This window comes from Gopherus flavomarginatus, chromosome 11 (genome assembly GCF_025201925.1).
Source record: "Gopherus flavomarginatus isolate rGopFla2 chromosome 11, rGopFla2.mat.asm, whole genome shotgun sequence".
NCBI classification, from domain to species: Eukaryota; Metazoa; Chordata; order Testudines; family Testudinidae; genus Gopherus; species Gopherus flavomarginatus.
This window is the reverse complement of record NC_066627.1, coordinates 40,176,522-40,198,918: the sequence shown is the minus strand read 5'-3', so window position 1 is coordinate 40,198,918 and position 22,397 is coordinate 40,176,522. Positions and strand designations below refer to the sequence as shown.

The 22,397-nt window shown below is 40.9% G+C and overlaps 1 protein-coding gene across 1 annotated transcript in view; it reads left to right on the top strand.

The window, feature by feature from the left end:
- Positions 1–22,397, top strand: part of BMP7 (bone morphogenetic protein 7) — a 383,690-nt gene that overhangs the window by 360,723 nt on the left and 570 nt on the right. The gene's annotated exons all lie outside the window — the stretch shown is intronic.

Below are 22,397 nucleotides of genomic sequence, written 5' to 3'. Positions count from 1 at the left end.
ATATAAATCGTAGTAAAGTAGGGCTGGAAGGGACCTTGAGAGGTCATATAGTCCATTCCCCCTGCACTGAGACAGGACCAAGCATACCTAGACCATCCTTGACAGGTGTCTGTCTAACTTGTCCTTAAAATGATCCAGTGACAGGGTTTTCGCACCCTCCTTTGATTATTTGAACTGTCTAGAAAGTCAAGTAACTCTCTTAAAAGCCATTCACCATCATCAGATTTTCAGAAACTCCAGCAACCTATCTCAACCCTTTGTTATTGTATGAGTGGAAATATTTCAGATTCAGAAATTTAAACTCCATCTCCCCTCCTATCTATTTTTGATTTCCTGTAGTTCCTGTCTGCACTTCTTGAATGCTATTCATAGAATCATAGAAGATTAGGGTTGGAAGAGACCTCAGGAGGTCATCTAGTCCAACCTCCAGCTCAAAGCAGGATCAATCCCCAACTAAATCATTCCAGCCAGGGCTCTGTCAAGTCAGGCCTTAAAAAGCTCTGAGGCTGGAGATTCCACCACCTCCCTAGGTGACCCATTCCAGTGCATCACCACCCTCCTAGTGAAATAGTTTTTCCTAATATCCAACCTAACCGTCCCACACTGCAACTTGAGATCACTGCTCCTTGTTCTGTCATCTGCCACCACTGAGAACAGCCTAGCTCCATCCTCTTTGGAACCCCCTTTCAGGTTCAAATCCCCCCTCACTCTTCTCTTCTGCAGACTAAATAAGCCCACTTCCCTCAGCCTCTCCTCATAATTTATGTGCCCCAGCCCCCTAATCATTTTCATTGCCCTCCGCTGGACTCTCTCCAATATTGCTGTTGCAATCTTTCACACCAGGAGCGGTTGCATTTCAATGGTAGGTAACATGAGCCACAAATTAAGGCTATGAGAGTGGATGATGGGGGATGGATCACTCAATGATTGCCTGTTTCGTTCATTCCTTCTGAAGCATTGGCCACTATCAGAAGACAGGACACTGGGCTAGATAGACCATTGATCTGACCCAATATGGTATTAATTTAAGGGATTCTGTTCTCTGCCACCAGTAGACACACTTTGAATGGGATATACTGCTTTAACGGATGATTCAGATAAAATGTGCCAATGATGTGAGGCACTTTACCAGCTAAGATGTGTTTGTCACAAGCAGCTTTGATAGTAGTAGCCCCCAGAAATCCCATGAGAGAAAAGATGACTCAGTCCTGTACAGACATTTTACACATCCAGACATTCTTGCATACATAAGAAATACTTCATACAAAAAAAATGACCTCTGACTTTTTGTGCCTCTGCTCTTTACTGTCATAAACAAGACTATCATTTTAAAGAGATGCTGTCAAATTAAATTTGGCCTAGTTTTTAATTTGATTTAAAAATAAAAATATTTCCACATTTCTATTAGTTTTAAGTTTTATGAAACTATTATTTTTTTAAAACATATTCCAGTTCAAACAAAGAAATATGTGCTATTGCTTTTGAAACCCTAATTCTGCAGCATTAAGAACTGGAACTGAAACTGACTACATACAAATATGAAACTGACAATTGATTTTTATCATTCAAGCTTAAAATAGTGTAAAGCGTAAACAGAGTACAAATACTGACAAGGAAATTGGATTTTCTACAATTCTTTCAATTTTCATTTAAGTTTCTCTTTCATGGGACAATATGTGTCTTAAGTTGGCAGTGACCTTGTAATTAAGGAAGTTTAATTAGTAAGAGACATGTTTGATCATTGGAGCTGGGCAAATACCTCAGAAAAATTATGCAAATATTTGCTCAAATAAGAAAAAAGGCTTCAGTTCTGGGCCTTTTCTGTACACTTTCTATTAATATTTTAGTGAATGAATTCACTGACAGTAATGGAAATTAATTTTTTTCAAATCCTACAGAATATTCAGACAGCAAATTTTGAACAAGGGGTATGCCCACCCAACTAAGGAACAGAAATAGGGCCATGTGGCCTGTTTTTCAGATTAAAACTAACCAATGCAGCTAGAATTTCAAATATCAAATAACTAACAGGCCAAAAAAGTATTTCCAGAACTTATTCAGCAAAAAATAAAGTTGAAAAAAAAATTGTCAGCTGCTAACCAATTAAGATAGTTCTTTTGTCATTTGGGCATCTGCCCATTTGGAACAGATACCACTAACTCATTTCAAGCAGCCAAAGAACAAAAAACAAAACAAAAAGGCTCCTGGCAACAACTTTCAGTCATTAGCAATCCAGGTCAGAGTCAAGCCAGCATCCTTAAATTAAAAGGCAGTATATCACCTGCGCCAGAGAGTCTCCCCACAAAGATAGGTTGAACACTCCCATAAACTGTGATCCTCATTTCAGAGATTTCCTTTAGCCTATAGTGAGTAGAAAGACTTTTCTGAAGTAGAAAACCCCACCTACCATGACATTTACTGACAAAGACATATTAAAATCTCATATGTCTCAGCCAGTCAGCCATGTTCCTGTCTCAGCCAGTCAGCCATGTGGTTTTCGGAAACTATCCTTATGAATCTGAGACTTCAGAAACATCATAGAAGCCATTTCCCTGCCTATGGGGAATTTCCACTGCCCTGGCAAAGTGAACTCTATCCTTGCAATTTTAGTTAAAGGGCGGGGAATCATTATTAGTTAAGCACCAGGAACGCGCCTCTAATTGTAAAAGACACAAAATAAGGAGAAATTTTTGCAAGGGAAGGCTTACAGTCTGGTTCATTCATGACTGCGCCATCATAGGACTGCAGAACAGTTACGCTTCATTGTGTACTAATTTGAGCAAACAGAAACCTTGGCTTGGCTACCTTTACGGTTTCTTTTGCAGCATTTGCCCAGGAGAGTTTTATTGTTGCTTTTCTGGCTGATTTTCTTTGGCGCACACACACACACACACTTTATTCCTTTAATGAGTTATTTCCCACTGTATAGAAAAAGTAAGTCACAATAAAGAGGGTCATATTATTGTTGTTTTTAAATTGACTTTAGCCTCTTTGGTTTGACACCTGAGGTTCCGGTGTTGGTGGGAATTAACTTGGTTATGTGGTCTGGAGCATGGATGGGCCCTACCATTGTGAAGGGGATTCATGATCTAAACTTGAGTCCAAGTTTTGCAAAATGATTACCTATCTCCTTGGTGGACTGATCCAGAACCTCAGATGTCAACGCTCCCAAGCTTTGGGGTATTAGAAACCTGGTTTCAGGTTTTGTTACTAGTGCCCATTTCTAATCTGGTGTAGATTAAGGACCTTCCTAGCCCTAGTGTGGTGAAGTAGGTTGTGGGTGAAATCCTGCCACCAAGGAAGTCAGTGGAGCTAGGATTTTGTCCTGTATTTTGTCTTATGAATTTTGTCTTAGTGAGACAAAGTGATCTCAGAGATCCAACTTCTGTTTTCTTCTTTAGTTTTTCTTTTAATATAAAAAGGTCATTCTGATTGAGAATATAGGAGAATCTCTTCTCTTCCGGTACCAGAAGAGGTAACAATGAGTACTCTACTTTGACAGAATTCTTAAGAGTGACTATTATATAATACAATCATTAAAATCCATCAGCATTATAGCAGGAACACACTATGCAGATTTCCTGGCACGCGGGAAAGCCGTATGGCCAGCATGACTCAAGCAACTCTGCAATATGATTGGACTGGAAGACAGAAGACCTGGGAGTCTATTCCTAGCTCTGCTGCTGCCTCACTGTGTGACCATGGATATGTCACATCATCTCTCTGTATCCCAGTTTAAATAGCTGGGAAACGGGAATAATACCTATCCACCTTCATAGCGCACTCTGACCATGTTTTATAAAGAATGTACCTTAGTTATAGATTACTTTATTATACAAGCAGTTTCCTGAAACCATATTAGAAGAAATACAGCCACATGTGCACGGTCCTGGACAGTATAACAGTATTTACTACAGATAAAAATTCATTGCTACAATTTACATATTTAGATCAAAAGTGAATTTTTCAGCAGTTTTTTTTTATTAATTTGATTCCCTTCCTACTTCTTTATAATAGAAACCATATTTTAGATTTCCACATATCTTAAAGCCATCGTGAAGAAAAGATCTAACACATAACTACTGCTATGCATAGAAAATGTGTCCTTTCAACAAATTTTCTTGGGATGGTTTATTCCCAACAATGTCATGGTGCTTGGAGTTGACATCATGAGAGAAATAATGATGCATTAAGATTTTAATCTCCTGTAATTGGAAATTATTTCCAGAAAGAACAGAGGTGTACAAATAGCACCTTCTCAGCATGAATGTCTGTTACCCAAACAGATGTCACCCAGTTAATCCATCCAAGCAACTCTGCTCTTCAGTCAAAAAGGCAGGGCAGAGTTGCTTGGGCAGATTGACAGAGCAAGGTCTGATTGAGGAGCAGACATCTATGCCAGAACAGTAGCCTGCTCACTTAGGCTTTTTATGATCTATGCAGTTCAATTTCCTAAACACAAACCAAAAATTCAAAATAAATATAGACCATTCTTAGCTTTCATAACACCCACGCACACTCACAAGCAATGTGGTAGGATGAATAGTTATAGCTGGAGCTTTGAATAGCAGGTATATTCACAAACTCTGCCATCCAATATTCATTAACACTGAGAATTGCACAGATAAATCCCAGTGAATGGAGATGAAGAATTTACCACATTCGTCCCTATTAGAGGGGCCAAGTATTGAGACTGACCCAACTGAAGCTGACTAGAAAAATCAGCATTTGTTTCTGACACTGATCTATGCAATGGAACAGGGTTTTAATTTAGGGCAGTTTCCATCAGAACAACAACATCTGTCATCTACTGTGCAAGTGCAGTAATTACTGAATCTGTTACATGGGGACGGAATACCTGATGTTTCATTTACACAGAAAGATCTCAGTCTCTAATTCCAGTCTCTACACATTTGCAGAGACAGACAGTGACGTTCCCACATGCAGCCCCATCTCTAGGTTCCTGCTACTTTCCATCCTCCACTATTAACTCACTACTTTCCATCATTCATTCTTTGCAAATGTTCTCTACAAAAGCAGAATCTGCAGCAACATGTTCCTACAACCTCAAAGGTAAACACTAGTCAGCTGATTGCTTCCAATGTCCCAACCTACTTAGAATGCAACAATACACCATTTCTCAGCCTGCATGGCAAAAAGTAGTGGGATAGACACAATCTAGGAATTCAGGAGTTTTCCACGTTCAATTTTTTAAAATAGAGAGACATTTCATTGTATTTATAATTAAAACTATACATTAGCCTGAAGAGTAGAGTTTGGATCCAAGCCCAAGCTTCCCCACAAAATTGGCGGAATTTTGCATACAGGGTTTTGGTCCAGGCCCATTTCTATTTGGATTTGATTCAGGAAGCTAGGCAGCGTACTGAAGATATGTAACGCTTTTACTTGCAAATACATAGGAGTCTATTACAAGGATGAAACCCCATAAAATAAAACTTTCCATCAAATCCAAACATATGTAATTTCACTGTCGAGATCCTTTTAAAAGTATCAATTTCTTGATCCTTAAAAAAAAGTAAAGGAAAATTGCATGTTTGCAAACCTCCTGTATCAGCCTGGACTGTCTTGTGAGGCATGAGGAGGCCAGGAGAAGTATCAGTAATTCCTGCATACCTTGAAGTGCAGAATTGTTTCAGTGTATTGTGTTGTTTTTTCAATTGAAGAGGATGTGGAAAATGACTTCTGATCCTTAGAATTAAATAGTTTGAAACCCATTTCAGCAAATCATTCCCCCTCTTATTAGCCAAGCCCTGCACAGATTTAGCCTACAACCAGTTTGCATTCAAACAAGTGGACATGGATCCATTTTGCATGTGCAAACCCCACAGTAGCATACACAAGTAGAAGGGTGTCCACTTCTCCAATCTGTATCTGCAAATGGCTGTTTGCCTGCATAAAACTAATGTGTGCTGCGGTTAATTGTGTGCACAAGAGCAGGGAAGGTGGGATTGAATATTTGGCCTAAAGTATATATTTTTCTTTAAGCAAACCAAACATAACACTTCATGGCTCAATAAGTCCAACTTCTGCTAGAAGCATGATTTTTCATATGCATGAGAAATATATGGTAATGTGCAAACATTAAAGGCCCCAATTCGGCAAAGCACTTACATTTAAACATGTGCTTAAAATCCCATTCAACAGGATTTAAAATGGGGATATTTTCTCCCATTTGCATAGGTAATCCACTTCCTAAGAGGTATTAACTAGATCTACAGAAGAATTCTTACATTAACCTGGTATTGTCTACACCAGGGTTATGTTGGCTTGACTACATTCCTCTGGGGGTGTGAATTTTTCACACCCTTGAGCAATGCAGCTGGCTCAACTTGACTTTTTAGTGTAGACCCAGCCTAAGTCTAGGGTTTCCAAAGAAGCCCAAGGCATTAAGGCACTCACACACTTCTGGGGAAAAAAATACAAATGCAAACACCAACGGATGTTGAATGCCTCGCTACCTTAGGCTTCATGGAAAACTTCAGCTGAAAATGAGCTCTGAGGAGTTTACAATGTAGTTTAGAAACATGATGCATGGAATTGTAGTTCAGATGCAATACGAGAAGGTGGAGAAATCAATAGTGTGCATAGCAAGAACTGAAAGCTTTGCAAAAGGAGTGGACTGTAAGGAGATGCTTGAAGGAAGATGACACTTCAGGAGAAGCTGTTCCTTGCATAAACAAGGGGGCATAGAATCTAAAAACATGGAGGAAGCAGACATTTTTTGTAATCAACAGAATCAGTCATTTTATATGGGTTGTAGCTACAGTCTCATGATGTGACTGAGTTTGTAACTGCTTATGAAATTTCTGAACGGATCTCTTTATAGTCAGCTCCACCGAGAATAAGATTTATCCTTTAAGATTTAGAGGGGGCAACCAGCGGTTAAGGAGAAAGCGTAAATGGTGATGGAGAAATGTCTTTTTAGTAAAGTACCTTTTGCATCTGCATTGAGAGGGAAGCGTCTCATTGTTCTTAAAGAGTGGGATTGTGTGTTCTTTTTACACTACAAACCTTGTAGCATTCTCCCCCAAGAAGTACATGACGGTTGATAATTTGCTCACACGGGGCAAATCTAACCATTTCAATGCAACTGAAGTCAGTGGAGTCATAGCCACTTAATCCAAGACTGGCCATAGGCTTTAAAACAGGAAAATATAAAATAAATTACAATGCTCTAAGCTAATTGACATTACAAACTGAATCCTTCTTCTTACAAAATATAGGGCCTTATGCAATTAAATTAATTTTAGATCACCGTTATCTTGCAAATTTTGCTAGTAAACACACAACTTAACCCAGGCATCCTCCAGCTTGCAGACTGAAAGAACAGCTTCATCAGCAAACAATCACTAGGAAAGCCAAGGAATAATGGCAAGCCGATTTCATTGCACCGCATTGCCATATTTGCATCTTATCATACAACACTCCATCACAAATACAAGCAGGGCCGGCTCTAACTTTTTTGGCACCCAAACAAAAAAAAAGAGCACTGCCCCACTGTAACACCCCCCCTGAACGCCGTGCCGCTGAAACACCCCCCGAGCACTGCGTCACCAAAACACACACCCCGAGCGCCACGCCGCCAAAATACACACCCCCGAGTGCCGTGCTGCCGAAACACCCCCCCGAGTGCCATGCCACGCCACCAAAACAAAAACAACAACAACAAAAAACCTCGAGCGCTGCCCCACCAAACCAAAAACAAAAAAAACAAAAAACAACCCTAGCACTCCCTGCCACCACAAGATTGGCCACCCTTTACAAGGTGCCACCCCAAGCACACGCTTGGTCAGCTGGGGCCTGGAGCCGGCCCTGTGTACAAGGTCTTCAGCATGGATATTGCAATGTCAAAACATCATGACTCTCTACAACTCTACTCGATACAACATCACTTCCTTCTCACCCTCCTGAGAGCTTTCCTCTAAAATCCCAAACTCCTGGAAGCTTGGAAGGGCAGATGGGAATTTTGGTATCTCTGGTCTTTTTTATCTGTATTGTTTACTTATTTGGTGATGTCTTCAGATGAATGGAGACAACATGATCAGGACTGTGCTCAACTCATTCTGTCTCTTCTGATATCGGCACTTGAGACAGACCCCAGGGCTCCAGTGTTGTCCCCTTCAAGAACCACCTGCAGTTCTAGAGCGTCAAGTGAAGTTTAGCAAGAAAAACTGATGAGGCAGCAATAAGTTATGAAAGATCATCTACCTGCCCTTCCTTTCTCCTGTGAGTAGAACCAAGCAGGAGGTGTTTCAGCGAGAGTAAATCCCTCATTCTTTAAAATGTAAAATTCAGAAAGATGCTTTTATGAAAATCATGAGCGGATGCAGCTCTGTTCTGACACATCTCATCCCACTCTCTCATCTCATGTCATGACATGACTGATGAACATATCCATGTCCTGTTGCCAAAACTCCTGGAATCAATGTGCTAGCAAAGGACACTTCAGAAAGGTAAGACTATAAATTTGTGCATTCACTTTGGAAGTGTCAATGATGTAGGTTTAAGGGATGATCTGATTGCAAGTGAAGTTGGTTGCTCAACTGAGCACACACACTGTGGCAACTTTTGCATAACTAACAGGACCTATTAAATTTTTCCCAGGAAGGTTAGGATTAAGTCACACCCATTTGCGTGTAATTAATTGAGACCTTAATCTTCTCAAACAGTTTCTATAACTCAGTCCACAGGTTCAGGCCTGTTTCTTATACTGCAAAGTTTAAAATAAAAAAATAAATAAGTATTTTAGAGAAACAATTATGCTATAAATATGAAGAGCTAATTTCTGTCTCTATTCAGGTTTTATGACAGGACAAGCATGAATTAACACAGATTCTGCAGTGTATTTTGCACCCTGGTCCAGGCCAACTTTAGGCTCCAGCAGCAATACTGTCAACAGGATAAAGGGAGAAATAATCAAACAGCCACAGGGAGAGATAACCATATAACACATGGACCATATCCCAGAATACCTCCCCATTGCTCAATGTGCAGAAGGACCTGCTGAGAGCCTCTAGAGGTGCCCATTCTGTGTGGTGCTGAGGACAGTCTGAATAGACACTTGGTAACATGTGAATCCACCCTTATTTTGGCAAATCCCAAAGCCTGCCAAAATTTACCTCCAAATTTAAAGAAGAATCTAGAGATGATAAATAATGCTAAGATTTAGTAGAAGACCAAAAGATGTCTACACAGTTATTACCTGCTCTCCTATGAAGTTAGAAGATCTCCAACCATTTGAACCACAAAAAGTGTTGATTAGTCTTCGCTGGACATAGTTTGTGGTTTATAGCATGAAAAGTCCTGGTATTGTTTCATGCCAAGGAAGAGTTTAGAAGTCACATCTGTATTTGTTTCTTGGATCCACTACTCTAGCAAGTGAGTCATCTCCACAAACCTTAAATTACTTTTCATCATACATCAAACATTGTAAAAACACAGCATTAGTGTTGGAAACAGGTCAAACCAAAGTGGAAGAATGGCTTGTGCTAGGACTTAGCACTTACATTAGGGTTCATGCAGTGTCCAAGCATCTTGGAATTTCATATATATGAAGTGTCATCAAATCACAGTTGAATGCATCAAGGTGGACAAGGCTCAGCTTAAGTCAACAAATAAATGTTGATTTGTGACAGCTGATTGCCAGCTGAGAAAACTATTTTGAGAATTGTATTGTAAAAGACAATGGCTTTTAAAATACATTGAAAGAACTTCTTTTAACATATTTCATACCATAGGAACTAGAATTAGAGAATGTCAGGCAGATTTTCAGAGTATAGATGTAGACCTGTGAAAAGAATGGATTTTTTTTTGTTTTCTGGCAATTATGAAAAATTAAAAAAAAAAAGTTTTGGGTCAAATCAAACCTGAAATATTTCAACATTTTTGAAAATTTGAATTTTATATATTTTGGGTCAAATGAAATTGTTCTGACACAAATCAAAACATTTTGTTTCAGTTTTAACTACTTAAGGATGTTTATTTTTTTGGGAAAACAAAGGAAATTTTGAGACAAAGTAGTTTCAACCAAATCAAAAAAAATCAAAAGAAAACACTGATTTTTTTTTTCACTGAAACAATTTGGCGAAACTAACACAAATTTATTAAATTCTTCCCTGTTGCAAAATTGACGCATTTTGCCCAGCTCTATTTAGATATACAGTGCATGTATGCAATATGAGCATGGAATTTGTGATCCAAGAGCCTGGTTCAAAGCCCTGTTCTACTGGACTTGGATCAGGCCCCCAATTTGCATGCACAGTAACCACAAGTGTGTGGGAAAAAAGGATGTGTATGCACAGATGACCCAAACTGATTAACAGCTCATGAACCTGCGATTTACATGGGCAAATATGGTAATTGTGGGCTAAATCCAGGCAACCTCACTCATGACAATTAGGTCCTTAGTCCTCAAGAAGTCATGCAGATTCTTGCAGATTTAGGTTTTAATCAACATAAGTGGGGATCTGACTCTTAGATACACAATTGCACACGTTCTGCCGGTACAGTTACACATCTATACACATTGAAAAGCTGAATGGAAACGGTCATTTTTTTAACCATATAAAAGGGAAAAAGCCAAGGAGCAGAGGAAATCTGCTCAACTTTTGTTCTATAAACTTTGGGTTTCATTCTGATTGGTAGGGAGCTATATAATAACGGGCTTTACCATACATTTTCTTTTGACTATATTCTAAAAGCCACAGATAATGTAAACACCAGCATCTCTTTAGTAATGTCCTTACATTGGTAAACACTAAACTGCAGCATCCAACCATAATCACAAAGAAAATAAGTCTACAATTGTATTTCAAGCTACATTATTATTACACAGTTTGTGGACTATATATTTGATAATTTGCTAAAGTTCTATCACAAGGGAAAGCCCTAAATCCACTGCCCTGCCCAGCAGTCGAATTGTCAAGTTCTAGGCTAGGGACAACTACACTCAGAACCCACATAAAAGGGAGTCTGCTATTTGGATACCTATCCTAGGGCATAAGTGAGATTAGAAACTGAACCACAGTGACTCTTGCTCACGTGCACAGGGCTGAATTGATACCACATATGTGTTTGGCAAAGGAATGTTCCTCCTGCTGTATTTGCAAAGGCCTTGAGGTTCTCTCTCTGCACAGGAGGAGGAATCTTCCATTCAGATCAGGTGGATATAGATGTGATCAATTTCTGCTCTGATAGGGTGAGGAGGAAGGACCCACTACTTGGGACCCTTGGAATTTCCAGTCTTCTGTTTCTGCTCAGCTTGTGACTTACAAAGACAAAAGCCACTATTTACATGTTTGAGTAGTTTATTATGTGCCCCTTTTAAGCATAGTGCCTGGGAGCCCACACAAAAATGAAAAAGAAATCTCTCTGGCCAAACAGCAAAATCACAGTGTCCTCTTTTGCTCCTTCTCTTGGTCAGTAGATACCCTACTAGTCCAGTAACCCTCCTTTTCCCAACAACCAATAACAAATCCCCTGCCAGCTTGAATGCCAGATTAAGTGGATATGACTTGCACCTCATCCTGAATGTTGCAGGACTCTGGCTGTGGTGGAGAGTGAACATGAAAGCTGAGGGCCTTCCATTGAAGCTTCCCTGCCACCAGGAGCTAGGCCCTGGGAAAGAAACAAGAACATTCCACAATAGCACTCTTTCCCAGTGAAAAGGCACTGCGTACAACAGAACAAATCCTGGCTCCATCTCTAGACAACCATGGAGCAGAACCAATGTAGCAGGACTACATGTGTGGGGGGTGGAGGGGGATGGGATTTCCTGTGGGGATCTGTGAGCACGCGCACTCACACCTAGTTTGGAGCCCCACTTGACCGGGAGCTGGGGACACTGGGACCAGAGACTCTAAGGCTGCATGGATTTTCTTTTCCTCCTTCCCACGGAGGATGTTTCTTCAACCACTCAGTGTAATCAGTAGAGCTGTGCAGGGGGTGAATATTCTGTTTCATGAAGGATTTTGAAATTTGGCTTAATTCCAAATCAGAATGAAACTAAAAAATTCCTAAGTTTTCCAAAGCAAAATTCCAGAAATAATTATTTTCAGGTTAAACTGAATGTTTCAGATTCCAGCTTTCTTCCATAATACAAATATAACACCAAATGAAGAGGTTTTGAAATGAAAAGCAATTGCAAAACAAAAGTATTGAAACTTTGTTTTCCATTTTTTCCTCCAAAACGAAATGATGTCAAAATTAACATAATTTCACCAGGAGTTCTGAGTTTGACTGAACCTGTATTTCTCCAAAAGAAAATGGTTCCATCAAAAGTTTTCCCAACCAGCTCCAGTAATTAATCTCTGTAAGGTGGCTCCACAGCCACAGCACAACCTGGGACAGACAAACTGTTATCTGGTCTGTGCACTGGGTTCTAGGCAGGGCCAGCCCTAGTTGTTTGCCACCTTGATCATCCTGGGAGCACGGGGGACACAAAGGCTGGATCATGAAATTGTATCTGTCTTTTTAAATAGAAACAGTTCTTGAGTTCCTGTGACTATGTACCTTAGGTACTTATGCAGCCCCTCATCCCTGCCCTAAGGCAACATCTCATAATCTTTAATATATTTCCCCCTCACAACTCCCCTGTGAGGTAGAGCAGTGCTGCTGTTCCCATTTGACAGAGAACTGAGGTAGAGAGAAATCTAAAGCCCAGCTCCTTGAGTCCCATTGATCTCACTGACTTGCCCAAGCTCACACATGAAGTCTGTGGTGGACAATGAAATTGAACCCAGGGTCTTCTTTGTTCTAGGGTAGCCTTCTAACAAGGTCATCCTTCCTCTCATTGTCATAGTTCATAGCTCATTGTGGTAGGGATGAGCAAACCTCAGTGTCTGGAGGTTTTGTAAACACCAGATCTAGGTTGAAAGGATTGGAACAAATATCCAAACTCAAAAAAAAACAACCAGTTTTGCAGTCACATCAAGGATTGTCCCTCCCCTCGGCCTAGTCAAGTCAAGGTTTTTAAAGCTAAAGCCTGTGTATTCAAGATAGCCAAACACGGTCAAAGGCAAGACTAGCTGCTGGACACAGGAAAGGGTGCATGGTGTCTCCTTTTCCCCTCCAGATCCTCTCTCCCTGTGCCCTCACCCTCTCTGCTCCGGATACACACCCCAGACTCTATTTCACTCAGCCCCTCTCTGCTGCATTTTTCATTATGCTAAAGGCTTAAGAGCTGGACACACCTCCCACTCCTAGACCTCTTGGATGATTTTTGTGCTAATTCCCATTGCCTTACATTTCTCACCATTGAATTCCTCCAGCTCCCTGTTGATCCAAGTTACTCTGAGTTTGATTACCCTTCTTTGTATTGCTTGACTCCCTGACCCGATAGGCTATGGTTAATCCGACCCTCTCCCTTCCATCAGAGGGCACTTCTCAGTTAACGTTAGAATCAATCCTTTTAGGGCTAGTGGTGTAAAGAAGCCTGGAAAAAAATCCTCATACAGCACAGAAGAAATAGGTTTGTTCCATAGCAATTATGATCAAAACGATGGATCTTGCCAGAGGTGTCCATTGACGAATTTTTGTTCCTAATACTGCCATAGGGACAGTTTAATTGCTTAAGTCTTACTTTAGGAATGTGGTTCAAACAAACAAACATAAAAAAGTTACAACAACGTAGCATGATCTTGACATTCAAGATGTCAGAACCATTATAAAACCTTTTATTCCAGAATGATGTCTTTTGTGCTTAGAGGCATGCTTGCTATTCATAGATCTACTGCTCAGCTGTTCCAGTTTTTAGTTCTGCATAAATGCCCACTCATTATGTCCAGAGGGTTTTGCCTGTAGCTTTGTGTTTGTAGCCTTGAGGCAAATGTCTTGATGGCTTAGGGAACTCATAGCGAATGACCAAACAACATCGGATTTTCCACAGCAACAAAGCCATTATGGGACAGCATTTCTATGTAACAGCACCCTTCAGTGTGCAATCATCATAACTAAGGATTTAACCAGGCTCTGGGGACATAACAAAATCACTTTGAAGCCAAAAATCCACAGTGAAATGTTAAGCGTCAGATTTCAGCAATGCTTCTCAGAACTGCTCGAGTCAGGCAGCTTTGTGAGCTATAGCAAAACCAAATTAGGAGAAGGAATCTTATGACCATCTCAAGAATGAGCCCAAATGTTCTGAACTGGGTGTGAAAATTTGAGAGATACATGTACATCATTTGCACACACAATTATCACGATTTCGTGTGGCGCCATAGTAAGTGTAGGCACAAATAACCAATCATGTGTTTAACTGGCCATTTGCATTTACTGTGGTGGTTTGGGCGGGTGGGAGGGGGGAGGTTGAACCACAAGTCATGGTAATTGCACACATTTCTGGAGTTGTTAGTCATAGATATTTGAGGAAGCGCTTAGTTAGGGTGTGGTGATTGCAAAGGCTTGTGGGAAAGGTTTGTCATATACTTTATTACAAGAGCTAGCTACATCCTAGCTCATACAAAGTATTATACAACAAACATCAAACTTGTAACTATCTTATTGTTGCAAAAGTGACTCATTACTGAGAGGTCACAAGCAGCTGCTGAGATACACTGGAACTGAGACTCAATAAAGTATCCCATAAGGATTAAGAAATCTTGTTGGCTTGAGACCATAACCAGTGCTATGTCAGTATTTTAACAGTGCAGGTCTACTGCAATCATTCCTGAAAGAATTCAACAGATGAACAAAAAACAATGTGTTGCAAACCACTGGTGGCCTGAGCACAGGACTGGGAACCAGGCGCTCCCAAATCCTAGCCTCATTTCCAAACTGATTTCCCTCTATGGCCTTGGGCAAGCGATACTACCTCTCTGCCTGAGTTTTCCCCATCTGTAAAATAGGGATGATACATACCTGGTCAGACTACTAATCACCTTCATGTGCTTCCAGAGACCTTCGCAACTAGAGTTGGGCAAATACTGTAAAAGGTTGCACATAAATATTGGTTCAAATTTGAAAATGAATTCACTTTTGCAATGCTCATATCACTGTTTGTGACCAAGCAGGAAAACAAATGTGTACAGAATCATTTTCAAAGCTGTAAGTGTATTAGCAGACAATGAATTTTAAGCTAATACACGTGTCTGAAATGACCATACATTTATCTCGTCAGGTAACACCATGCAGCTTATCAAGCCAAGAATCGCATCACGAGTTTTTAATATTTGTGATCAATCCATAGAATAAATAGTTCCAAAAAGACAACATTGAATACATTTAAGAAAATTGTAATCTACTCACCTATTCCATTAGCAGAAAAAGCTAACTCCTCACATCAGTTATTCAGTGTGGATTATTTATTCACCTCTAGGCACAGAAGTCCTCTCTGCAGTCTGGGCTGACCAAAGTCTTTGGCTTCCTTTTGTTGCCATTAATAATTCTCTTGTATAAGAATTATGTCAACATACAAACTGGGCATTCTGCAATAATCTCCCTCACCACCCATGCAACCCAGAACCCAAAATCCAGAACACTTCAACTGCCATATTCCTCGTCTATTGATTTAGGAATGTCGAAGGTCTAATTTCCTGCTGAATTAGCTATCTTGGTGCAGCTCCACAAATTGGTATGCGATGCAAACACTGGAAACATTTGTAATGAAAGGGCTCTGGGGCAAAGTGAGACAGGGCATATCTACACCACAAGGTGCGATTGTAGCACTAGTAGGCATAGCTAGATTAAAAGGTAGTGTGGGCATTACTAGTGAAATAGGAGTGTGGGCATGGTGGTACAAGCTTCAGCCTGAGCTATTCACTCAACTTCAAGCCAGTCAGGAAGCCTGGGTATATATTCAGGTAACTAGTCCATGCTGAAGCCCATTTGTCTGCATCTATGTTACCAGTGCTAGCTAGATTAAAGCTAGGATATGCCTGCCTGGACTACAGTCACACCCTTACTTGCAGCATAAGTAAAACCATAGTGTACATGAAGGGCTGACCTGGTAACTTTGAGAAACAGTTTCCATAAGATCAAGCCCCTGGAATCAATGAATCTCTCTTACAGTGGAATGGAGACCAGAGCAGATTTCAGCTTTTTCTACGTTAATTTTCTCCAAACTGTGAAGAATTCTTTTCATTTGCCACCACTACTACATGCGAAGGACAGTTTGCAAAGAGAGTCCTCTTGTGCTAACCTCTGTGCTTTCCCTTCCCTGTGTCCATTCAGACTCCCCTTGAGGATAAAGCTGGAGAGGGAGATCATGCAGAAATGAGAGCCTGTTTTCATGGGAGAGGAGAAACAATAATCACGCACAGACCAATCTGTGCAAGGCATTCGGTCTCCACAGATTTTGTTCATGGCCTTTGTTAATGAGCTCCTAGTCATTACACATGAGAAACTCCACTAGTGCTTCAAGGAGGGTAGTCTGGCTGTCAGCAGAACACCTGCCTTGTGGACATATGGTGGGGACTCCCAACAAAGCCACTAAATAAAAATCAGATGAAGATAGAAACAGCGTTGGAGCACTGTGGCTTTAAGATTACAATGCCATCAATTTCAAGAGCACCAGAAGAGAAAGAAAGATTAAAGCATCAGATTCTGTCCTGTTCCTTCCATTCTACTCAGTTTTTGCTAACTAGTCCATCATTTTACTAAGGACAAAGATCTGAGAAATAGAGGAAGTTAAGCTGGACACACAGTTGTGCTTCAATCAATCCATGTAGATGCCCAAGGTAAGATGAGGCTGAATTTGTGATGCAGAAAAGGTTAAGTTGCAAAATGCATATGATTGCACTAAAAATAATGAGAGCAAGTGCTAAAAGAAGCTATCCCTTGGTAAAGAATGGAAGTGTGGTTTAAGAGTTAGTTCAGGAGACAGAGAGCCTCTTCCACCACACCCAAATGAATCCAGTATGGCAGAATGGCTTGTGGAGACTAATGGGCTTTGGCAAAAGTGGCTAACCCTATTCCCCACATAAGCCCCTAATCCTAGGCACAGCATGATTTTTTACCTCACTCTGGGAAATCCCTCTCCTCAAGAAGGGCAGGTAGAGGCAGCCAACAATGTCATGTTATCCCAAATTGGTGCTGGCAGGAGAAGCACTACTAAGAATAGCCTCTGTAAACAGAGGAATCCAATCTGGCTTAACCCAGTGGCAGTTCTAGACAAAATTTTAGCTGCCGCCCGACTCGAAGTCCTGCTACTGCTGCTTTGGAGCCAACGCAGTGCGGTGCAATGGAGCAGCTGATCCAATATCTAATATCAACCCTTCATCTGGAAGAACAACTCTTGCGGAAATGGTGCACCAACCTGGGATGAAGGCAAATGTATTTTACTCTGAGTTTATTGTCACATCATTCTAAGCGGGACAGTTCCCCAGCTACCCTGATGGCAGAAACACCACCAGATGTCTATTATCACAGCTAGAGTTCAGGCCTCAGGCTTCATGTAGAAGTCAGCGGTGTTGGAACAATTTGTATAGTGTAGGTGCTGAAAGCCATTGGACAAAACTGTAAGCCCTGTATATGGTAGAAACCACTTCAAGCCATAAGAGGAAAACCTAAATAGATTCTTAGACACTGTTTCCTCACTTCTGGCATTGTGAGGAGGCAGCCACCCTTGCCCAAGCAAGAAAGATTTCAGTAAATATACTCTGGCAATGAATAAGAGGATGGGGAAAGAGGACCAGTTCCTCTTCATTCTTTGCCTAGTTCCTGATTTTGAGTTTTCACATTCCCACCCCAAAGACCCTGACAATGATTTTTCCATCACTGAACTATTGGCTGAAGTAGGAGTCACAACTCACCATGTTTAGAGGAAAGCCAGGCTCCACTACCACAGCTGGCTTTGCTTGCCTCTTGCATGTGTTTGGCTTATACCCTGGAAATCTGACTAGAACACAAGATTTTGTTCAGCTAGGAGATTTTCAGCAGGGTGACACCAGATCCAGGCTCCGTGCTCACACCCAGCAAGAATAAAACAGCCTGGCTTGCTTGACCTGTTATTGTGCTACACTTTATTACATTCCTGGGAGAAGATACTCCACAGCATCCAGACTTTGATGTGTTATATAAAAAGCATGCTCCACATTTCTGACTGGAAAGGTTTGGTGACACCCCAAGAGCCCTAAATGCTCACCAATCCAAGCCAGTCTCAGGTTTCAGGGAGCTGCATACAGAAACCACAAAAGAAGCATCTGCGAAAGAGCCTGCTTTTCTTGTATCCTCATGTCAACAACCATGCAATCTGCCCTGTTGATCCACAAGGAGAGACCTTTCAAAAGATGAAGATTTAGATCAGGGGTAGGCAACCTTTCAGAAGTGCTGTGCCGAGTCTTCATTTATTCACTCTAATTTAAGGTTTTGTGTGCCAGTAATACATTTTAATGTTTTTAGAAGGTCTCTTTCTATAAGTCTATAATATATAACTAAACTATTGTTGTATGTAAAGTAATAAGGTTTTTAAAATGTTTAAGAAGCTTCCTTTAAAAATAAATTAAAATGCAGAGCTCCCCCCTCCCCCCGACCGGTGGCCAGGACCCGGGTAGTGTGAGTGCCACTGAAAATCAGCTCACGTGCTGAGGTTGCCTACCCCTGATTTAGATACTGCAAAAATTAAGATAAAAAATGTCTGCAAATTAAAATAAGCCACATTATTGCAGGCTCAGAGTTCACATCAACTACTGCTGTTCCGCAAGTATTTCTTCCAACAAGCGAGTTTTCTAGGAGAGGGGAAGATGTTTGGTTGGTTTTATTTTTGTTATTTGTTTTTCAACAGCATCTGAAAGGCAAGTAGATTTTGTCTCTGGGCTAGTAAGAGTTCATGACAATTTTTCCAGGCTGCTTTTGAACACGTTTATAAAAGATTTTCAATCATATTGTGGAAGCGCCAAATGAAAGCCTGCCTAACCAGTAAAGTCACGTTGCAGAGGGAAGCTATTTTGCCCATGTAGCTTTCCCCTATCTATGGTGCTTATATGCCCCCCCTCCTCACTGTAATACCTGACTACATCACAATATTCAGTGTATTTATACTCAACACCCTGTGAGATAGGGCAGAGCTATTATCTCCATTGTAAAGATGGGGAACTCAGTCAAAGAGAGGCTATGGCCCAGATTTTTAAAGGTAGATAGGTGTTGTTATGCTCAGCACTGCAATGCCTAATTTGTTTAGGATCCTAAATATTTTTAAAGGGGATTTAGGCACTTGGGAAACCAAAGTTCCCCAAGCTCCTAAAGCAGTTAGGTGCTTCAACACATACGTGAACTTCTCTCTCTCTCTCCCTGTCTCTCAATCACAATCTTCCCAGACACAATTATCTCTTGGCTTTCAGAAGATGTACTACATCACACAGCACGGGAACGTGGCCACCACTATCAAGCCCAAAGTTAAGCAGTAGACCATATCTATAGGAGCCCTTTATGGAGTGGTTCACAAAGGGATTAGTGAACCAAATCCCACCATTTGGTTTGCAGGGCTAGCCAAAATGAAACCTCCCAGAAGACCTCCCTCTTTCCCTTCCTCCCCTCCAATCTCTTCCCTACAAGTCCCATCCCTACATTCATCCACCATCCACTACAATCCTCTGGGAGAGGCAAGAATGAGCCAGGAAGGCCAGATTTGTATCTGAACACAATCAAAGTCTGAGAGTATTTAGATTCAAAGTTTTGTTATGGGACCATCTCTAGAATAAGGAGGGTTACTTGGATTTGTTTCTGGGTAGAGCAGCTACAGGGAAGAAGATTCACTGGCTCCATGGACATAAGGACTACAGTAGGCCACACCCACCAAACTTTCATGAGCACAGACAGACGCTTCACCTACGCATCAGAGCCCAGGCTCAGTTCCATGTTGGCTTTATGGTTTTCTGTGAACATTTTGCTCACATCCACATATTTTTTAAATGTATTTCCACATTACAGCATGCAGCACAGTGCTATATCCACAGAGCCCAGATAAAAGACTCTCAAATCGCCTTTGGGCAATATTTCCCCTCCTTACCAGCACAAGACATATGCACCAGTTAAGCCCTCAAAATATTATTTATCATTTGTATTGTAATAGCACCTAGGAGTCCAAGACACGGACCAAGTGATATACCTATGCATCAGTTAAGCCCTCAAAATATTATTTGTATTGCAGTAGCACCTAGCCACTGTATAAGCACAAAACAAAAATGTGGTCCCTGCTCCAAAGAGTTTACAGTCTAAGTAGGGTGTACGTGGGATTTAAGGGGCACAGAAGCTGTGTACTGGCATCTGCATTAGTGTAGTTTCATTCTTTGTGAAGAAGGAAAAACACAAAAGCTTTATTTTTTTGATTTGCTACTATGACTCCTGGGGTCTGGTTTGCAGTTCATGGAGAGGATCCCATGTCATGACCCTAACTGCAATGAGGGGGTTTCCCTTCATGGAACTAGAACACATTTAGAGTATGGAAATGTACAGTCTTTCAAGAGGGATGTTTTCCCTTATTATTCTCATGTTTTTTTGCTGCTGGTGCTGCGTGCTTTTTAATCCATACATGCCACATCAGATTCACAAATTTAACTCAGTGCCTTCCAGCACCACCAGATGCAGCAAAATCTCCTTTGAAAGTGCATCAAGGTCAATTATTGAGAGAGATCGTCTTTGGAAGAGCTGAGGTTTCAATACCCCAATATGAAAGCCTCTTTCATCTCCTATCTTCATCCTCATGTACAAAGGTGAGCCAACAGTTTTTTTCCTCTTCTAAAATAATTATGCGGATTTTAGAAGTTATGTAAAATTATGGCCTGTGGCCATATTGCCCCTAGCTGTGATCTTGTCAGACCTTGCAAGCTCAGGCCTGCTTGGTACATGGATAGGAGACCTCCAAGGAGAATCCAGGTGCTGCAGGAAATGGTGTGGGTGATTCAGTAGGTGGCCCTTGTCCATCTGAGTCAGCAATGAGGCAGTGCCTGAGCATGGCCAAACAAATACACTGGGCTCTTGCATATTGACAAGGATATGAAGGATAAGATTTTGAATTGGGATGCAGAACTGAAGCAAATCTTCAGCTCACAGCATCCTAAAATTTGGGCAGTTTGAGCCCAGATCCAAATTTTCCACTTACCTTTATTGCTCACATTTTGAGATACATCAGAAACACTCATGTGACACAGAAGCTTAGCTCAGATCCACAGACTTCTAAGCCTCAGACAAAGCTTTATACCTAGTGACTTGTCAGTCAGTTTCAAAAGGAGAGGAAAAGCTGTGATAGAGTATATCAGTTTATACCCCTCACTCTCAGAACAGATCTCAAAGTAGAATGGAGGACTTAACTTCTTAGCATAACATTTATATTGTATTTATCCTATGACTTTAACTTTGTATTGCTTTTCCATGTTCTTCAGAAATATCAGTCTGAGACCATTCTTGTTTCAGACATATTGGCATAAGCCATTATAACTTCTCCAAGTAATCTAAGAAAAACTTTTTTCCAGTTTGGATCTCAGATGCTACCACACTCAGAGTTCACATGGAAGCCCTCCTGGTCTTTAAGGAACTGCTCTATCTATACCTCTCTCTGATAGAGCCAGTAGGAGCTGTGCAAACTTGTTACCCTTTGCATCCTACTCCAGATAAGCAGGGGGAGATAAAACAACAAACGTGTGCAGTGGTTTGTATACCAGGATGGTAGAAGGACTGCACCCATTAGCTGTGTTTTATTAAAGATAGAATTCAGGCCCTAATTATCTGACACGAGGTTTTACATGGGCATATATGATTTTTTTTCTCCACAGCAGCATTTCCCAAAGCTTTCAGAACATAGCAATATATACATACAAGATGTAGACTCTCTATAGCACAGAAACTCCTGACTTTACAGCTGTAAGGACTGAATGGTACAGAATTGCAATGGAGGAAATACAGGGAGTGTAACATATATTATTGGATATGTGCAGCCTGACTGAATGACAAACTAGAATATACAGGCCTCTTCCTTACCTCAGCCAAATGGCTAATATTGGTGGTACAGCAAGACCTGAGGGAAGCTGAGCTTATGATTGTAGGAGAGAAGGAAACCTGCTCTTAAGAACAGCTGTTGCTTGACTGCTCAGTTATATGGGGGAATATCTGAGGCAGAACTAAAGTCACTGCACCACCCAGCTCACATCTGACCACACCCACTGTCGCTAAGAAGGTATCAAAGGCTAATTCCTAACCTCAGGTTTAGTATGGATGTCTGAGAATGGCATGTGTGATGTAACTGTTAGAGAAACAGTAAATTCTGCAGTGTAGAGAGAAGGTACATATAATTAATGCCCTAGCCATGTTACATCTCTAGCTAAGGCAATGTGCCCAGTTACAACATTGTTAAAAGGTGTAACATAGATAGGACTTATCTGGGTCTCCATACCCAGTTTAAAATCCTGAACAGTCCAAAGATTTACACCTGTTATCAGGACATGTCC